Source organism: Sander lucioperca, chromosome 3, assembly GCF_008315115.2.
Source record: "Sander lucioperca isolate FBNREF2018 chromosome 3, SLUC_FBN_1.2, whole genome shotgun sequence".
Lineage (NCBI taxonomy): Eukaryota > Metazoa > Chordata > Actinopteri > Perciformes > Percidae > Sander > Sander lucioperca.
In genome coordinates, this window is record NC_050175.1 from 23,982,315 (window position 1) to 23,989,602 (window position 7,288).

Sequence of the window (7,288 nt, forward strand, 5' to 3'; positions counted from 1 at the left end):
TTGTGTTCCTTCAGCCAACTCTGTGGCTTCTGAATGCGACTGGGATTTAGTTTAGAAGAGCTTTTTAATGTCCTATTTATCACTTGGAACGAATTGCAGTGTCACTTGCATCCTCATTATTTATTTCAGCCATATTTGTATGAAAACATTTAGAACTAAAAAGATTTAAACTTGAAGAACCAATGACTTTAAGTGTAACACATATCATGCACGATAAACCCAAATAAAGGTGGACTCAAATTATAGTAATAATGTCACAACAAGAGTATGTTTATTGGCGTCCACGCTTATTATATTCCACAGATCACCTAATTTAAATTATTTGAGACTTCGTTAAATAATAAAGTAAAAATTGCTTATACATTCTTTGTGAGATGAGATGATAGATATTATTTTACTGTGTCTATTGTCTTTTTTTTATAATTATTTTTATTATTTCCATTAAGAAGTAAACAGGAAATCCTGTTTTCATTTGTGCAGCCAATGAAGAAAGGCCAGTAAGTCGAGCCCAAACATCGTGCAGACTGGCAAAGTTAAGCTCCCTGTAACGAAAAATCAACGTAATGTCCTGACAGCAGGTCACTCCGCATAGACTGGTTAATAACTGACCGATAGTAGGCTATAGGCCCTGTATTTTCGTATCGTTTATGTTGCAGTCACTGCAATTAGGCTACTTTAAATTTGCCGTCAATGTATTGCCTGCGTGCTTTTGTTTTTACAATTTCCACGTGTACGAAAATCCCACTTTCTGTATTTAATCCTTCCTTAATTATTTGTCATTCCCTTTAAATAAGTCCTTAAAATAATAAATATGCTTAAAAAATAATTTATTTTCAATAGAGTTAGAGTAGAGAATACAGTGCAATTTTATTCAATATTAACCTGTTTTTTGTTCGTTTCTGAAAGCAGCGTCTTGTCAGTAAAATGAAGGAAGACATTCAGCATTAGACAAGCCCTATTAAGGATGCCATACAATTATTCACACAAAGAAACACACTCCTGTTTATTTGTGTTTACCTCTCCCTCAAAGCCATATTAGTTTTAAGTGAATAATTTCCTAATAATGCAGTTTCCCTGAAGTCCAGTTATATTTTTTTATATTTCTGTAAGATATGCTTGTGTTAGACCAAACATTTGAAAATTACTAAAGGGGTTTACCTGTAATCTGGGGTATTATGAAATTTAAACCCATGCACAAGCTGAAATAGTGGGATCAAAATTGTACCACACTTTATTTGCTTTGGAATAAATGCTCCATGATTTAGGCTGCCAATATTAATAATCCTCTGTTTAATAAATGTATTTGAAAGAGAAAATTTCATGCTCACACAGTAATCTATCAACAGTTCATTGAGATCTAATACATGAAACCTAAGATAACTTTGAATGCATTTTCAATAAACATGGACATTTTTTCCTGAACTTTAAAAGACAAAAAAAAAAATTGGATTGACAAAAAAAAGACTGAACAGCACACAGTTTGGTCCATCATCTGCTGCAGGTGTGCAGGTGCGACCTTCTAAATGTATGTTACTCTTCCGTGTGCACACTGACACAAGCTTAGAAACAACCAGCAGAGAAAGTGACTCACAGCTATAGAAGTGTGCACATACTGCAACAAACTGACATATTCATACAGTCGCACCACACATGTTGGGCACATGCACACACACACACACACACACACACACACACACACACACACACACACACACATACTGTAGAAGCACATGTGTGAGGGAAATAAAGAAAGCAACCGAGAGAAAGAGGAGTAGAAATCTGCTCCATTTATATAATTGGATTTCAAATGAAGCCCATCAGGCTGAAAGGTGTCCACACGTGTGAGCACATTCAGACTCTGAAAAGCTGGCGCACACCCAGTTGTAGACTGACTGTCTCAAGGGGGGAAAGATAAAATGACTACAACAGCTTATGTTTCATCTAATACAGTCAAATAAATATCTAATTACTTTGAACCCTCTCTCATATGTCAGCAGCATGATTTATGGCAGCGAACCAGACTTGATGATTACTTAGCCGAATGTTCAACCTGCTGGAAAAGTATACTTCTGTCTGTGCTATTCTTAGCAGCAAGCTGATGTTAGGTAAGGATTTTGTAACGTAATAATGTTACAGCTTTTACACAGATTTGCATATCAGTGAGAGAGTTACTCTACTCAGCATTTTTCTGGTGTGGTTCTACACATTTAAGGACTTTTTGTTTACCACCAGGCACCACAACTGAAAGGTCATTTTATTAATCATTTGATAAAAAGGTTGTATTCAACGTGAAGCACAGTGGAAACCAGCAGGACTCTGAAATGCTATATGGGCCTGAATATTTTCTAATCTGTTTTTCTCTCTAGCTCCAGTCTGTCTGCGACCGCTGTAAATAAAAATGGAATAAAATGTTTATTTCGGGTTGGCATGTTTAGAGTGTGGTTCATGCTTTGGTCACAAGCATGATCTGATCTTCTTTTATTTCACAGGGGAAAGTGTCCCAAGTTGTACTAACTGTAATTACTTTATTATAAGAACGATGCACAGTCTCACAGCTTGGGATGGTCAGAGTGAGAGCGTAAGGGATTGTACTATTGAAAAATGATTTACAGTACGTGTCTCTTTTCTGGCACAGAGAGTGAAACCTTTCCCAACAGTAGGCCCACCTGCAGTGAATAAGGGAGGATTAAAACACACACATTCCCACAACAAGTGCATTCAAAGGGGAAAAAAAGCACTGGCATCATATTTTACTTCCAGAAACAAAATTCCTTTAGAAAGAAGTGGCTATTGATGACAGAAGTTAAATATTTAAATTCATTGATTATAGTGATCAACAGTCAAATAAAATCATACATTTGATTTGACTGTAGGATTTTATTCTCCAGCGGAAAGACAAATGGTCTGAATTGTGTAGTTTATAAGGATCACATAAAATCTATTATTTTATCTTATTGCATTGTACTATAAAAGACAAATTTATTGGCAGCAGAAAGACAAACTGCTTGGGATGAGGACCGACTTATTCTTTACTTATGCATTTTACTGTATTTTTTTGCTAACAATTCAGATCTGAAGTTTAACAGTTAATTAGGGAAAGGTATGAGACAATAAAATAAGAATCTACTGTAAAATCCATCCCTGTTGTTAATTACATACACTGTGCATGCTCTACTATTAGAACACACAATAGATAGGGTTAATAAGTTAAGTGACGTTTAATCAAGACTGATACAAAGCACAATATTCACAATATGTCAGCAGACAGTCGACAGCTTCTTCTTAAATATTTCTCATTGCCGGATACTTCTAAACTAAGAGTCTATTGACTCACAGCCGTGACAAATTTTTTAGGAAGCCCTGTGTAATTATGTTTTAAATATTCCCCTCTCAGTGAAATTGGCCCACATAAAGACATTGTTCTAGTGGCACAATGAGTAAGACTGTTGTTCCCGTCAGTGACCTTGAAATGGCCCTTCAGTGTGTGCTGTTTTCAGATGCCTTGTTCCACTCATCGGACTTTTAAGATATTTGCGAATGTGGGGGTTAAAAGAAAACACAAGGACGCGGAAGAGACATGAGCCCACATCCTCGCTGCAACTGACAACATTAAACTTTAGCCCCTCCAGTTTGGCTTTAGCCTGTGGCAAAGCAACTTGATTGAGGCCTTTGATGGGCATTAATACACCGTGGAGAGACGGCTTTGTTCGGGAATGGAAATGAACATAAAACGGAAAGCGGAACAGGAAGGAGAGAGGCCCACTAGCTGATCTTATTTAATTTCACATAAAAGAGACATTCCATCTTTGCAGAGCCTGTTTGGCCATCTCAGTGTACGAAAACACAGACTTTCTCAACATACCGGGGATCACATGCTGTGTGTGTGTGTGTGTGTGTGTGTGTGTGTGTGTGTGTGTGTGTGTGTGTGTGTGTGTGTGTGTGTGTGTGTGTGTGTGTGCACAGCAGAGATTTGTTGAGCATTTCTGAAAACAAAACAGTCTGGGCCATTTCGAACACATCACATGTGGCAGCAGACCTTTGGAAAACACATGATTGGTATACCATTTCAGTGGCACTGGCCAAATTAGCATCAAGAGATGTTTTGAGCCGAGTACCTGGCATAATGACGGGTGGCCCTGCCTGCAGGCAAAACATCTGCTAATAGTCTTGATCACATTCTCTTTCTTTTACAGTGTAAAGAATGAGCTGAGCTCTGCTCAAGTGTTTCATCTTCGTGACATGCAAATATCTGCATTGTATTTGACTGAATCAAAGATTACCCTCCTGTCATACCCTATTATGTGGACTCTTTGAGTTCATGTATTTTCAATGGTGGTAATGCCAATATTTGGAAAGATTTTTTATCTTGCATGTTTTTTTTTTGCAGTAAATCAAGTGATTACATGGCAAACTAAAAAAGAAGACTTACTTAAAAAAACACATTTCTAACATTTAATAGTATTTATTATGCTGAAATTTCCAACTATACCTTGGCCTGCAGTGTCATTGTACAAGCTGTTCTCATCTCTCAAAGTAATGTACTGTTATTCATATCCACAGATTTATTACTGTATGCCCCACATTGAGTGCCGCTGTTTACTGTAAGACCGCGAAGAAGTTAAGGAAGAAACGCAAGACTTTTACCCAGGTAACGGGTGTTCCTGTCCCGAGAGCGCTACTTAAGAGGACTGGTGTTTTACCCCAAACCACAAACTTATTTTTCTTATCTTAACTAGTCGTTTTGGTGCCTAAACTTAAAGCTATAGTGCGTAGTTTCTGCCACCCCCATGAGGAATTCTAAGTAATGACAACAAAACTGTTGGTGTGTCCACATGATACAAGCCTTCCGTGATCGCGCACAGCCCCCACCCCTCCCCCACGCAGTTGCTAGTAGCCAAGGAGGACACAGAGGATTAAAAAAACATGATGGACTCTTCAGAAGAGGTAATTATCTTCACTCGAGCTTCTGAGCGGGAAAGTCACCGGACGCCACAATCTTCTGAACACATGATACACAAACAAACTTCCTTCCTAGTCTTCCTTATGTTGTAATTTTAAACAAAAAGAAACATTCACAAGCATATTGTGGTCAGTTTATCAATAGTGCAGATGCATGGTGAATGCATTTTTACTCTCAGATATATGCAAATGGGGTTCAAAGATGTCTACACTGTAAAACATCATGCATGAAATTAGTGGAATCAACTAATATTTTAGTGTACATACAGAAGTTTTGTTCATTTCAAGTTGACTTACAGTTTTTTCCAATTGCTAAAACACAATTTTGCAAACTAGACTGGTTTTATCAAAATATTTAACACAATTCACAAAACTACACACCCAAACTGTAAAATACCTCATATATCCTGCAAAATGAAGTACTGCAACCAAAACTACATAGCATTATCAAAATCAAACCTTTGCACCAAATGGCACACACTTCATTCATATTACCAGATTTTTGTCTAACCAACTACACACTGCTGGGCATAATGAAAAGCACTCTCAACTTTAGTATCTTTGCCATAATACTAAAATAGTTCAAATTGAAGAAATTCTTCAATTTTGTTCACAAGATTGTTCATATGCACAGAAATATTTGCAGATACACACAGATGAAACATTTATTCTTTTAGTTTTCACCAAACAAGTCAGTGCAACATATGCACAGCAGATATATTTACATTAGACTGAACAAAAATATGCTCACAAAAAACAGTAAACTGAAAAAGAAAATTGCAGAAACAATGTGCAGAAATGTTGTAAAAAAAAAAAAAAAAGGTGCTGACCTGTGGTCTTTTCATAGTGCTTACTTCCTGATTGAAGCGGTAACAATTAACCATTGAGGTGTTTGGCCAGGTGGCACATATATTGGCCAATTAGCTCATGTAGTGTCATTTTGAATGGCAGTGTTTTGAAATGGCAAAAATGTGACTTTATGTCAGATTGTTGTGTCTTATGCAGAGAACCGTGTTCAGTGCATTTAAAAAGTGCCATTTTGAATTGCAAAATGTGTGTAAAGCAGAAAATGTGTTTAGATTTTTGGTGACTTGAGAAGAGATTGTGCTATGCATGTCATTTTAGTGTGTTAGCAATTGGAAAAAACTGTAAAATGTCTAGATTACATTTTCAGAGCAAATCAAAACATCTGATAGGAAATCCTTTGATTTGAAATGATGAGTTGAATGAATGTACCGCTGGGTATGGAAGCTGAGATAGGCCATGCTTGCAATTATTTTTTTAATGCCGTTATCTTGAGATAAGATAATTAACACAACACAGTTAATTTTAAATTAACTCATCATCTCGTGAAAACAAAGGATCATTTCTAGAGATAACGAGATAATAAACTTGCTATCTCGAGATAACAGCATTAAAAATAATAATTGCAGGAACGGCCGTTCTCAGCTTCCGTAGTTGACATTTCCCGGGAACTTTGGTACAAAAGTGGCTTCAATAGGAGCAGCCACATCTGTAAAGCATCTGCAGCAACTGACAAACTGATTCTTCAAAACTATAACAATACATTAAGGCAAATATGAATGCACTGTAATGTGTCAGTGTGACAAGTTTACTGAAGTTGATTTCTCAACGATTTAACAAAGTCGGGTTTACAATACAGTAACTCATGAGCCAACTTTGAACCAATTGTTCAAGTTTAGTTCCATTAGCTTACATTATAAAGGCAGCAGGGGAGCTTACATGTCTGAATGTCAAATGTGTGTCAAACGTGTTGTCATAAAGCTTACACATTATGTTCACTCTCTGTATTTTTTGAAATTGTATACTTTGAATTAACTGTAGTTGTAGTGACACATTAGTGCCAGCCAAGTTACACTTTACGGGAAACTAAAGTTTTGTCAGCACATTTCTGCGATAGTACATGGCGGTATTATATCATTCAGTTTAAATCTGAACTGGGCTTCTGTATGTGTGCTTGCTGTGGATTTTGGCACAAAACAGTGATGATAACACACTGCGTATTGATGAATGGGTAAAACAAAATTCTACACAGATGTATGAATGCTGTTAATGCTCTGAATCGAACATCAGTGAACAATAGATCACAATAAATGTTGTCTGATTCACACCATTAAACACAGATATATGAATGTGATTTTTTTTCTGTATGATGTATGGTAAAACATCGAAATAATCCTGATGCAACAATGTAAAGGAGAAAAGACCTTAGATTTAAGATTATATTCAAATCTTTTTTTCAGAGGCTTTTACAATGAAATGTTTTTTTGTGTATTTGCAACAGCCACAGCCCTCATCATTTGGTGGT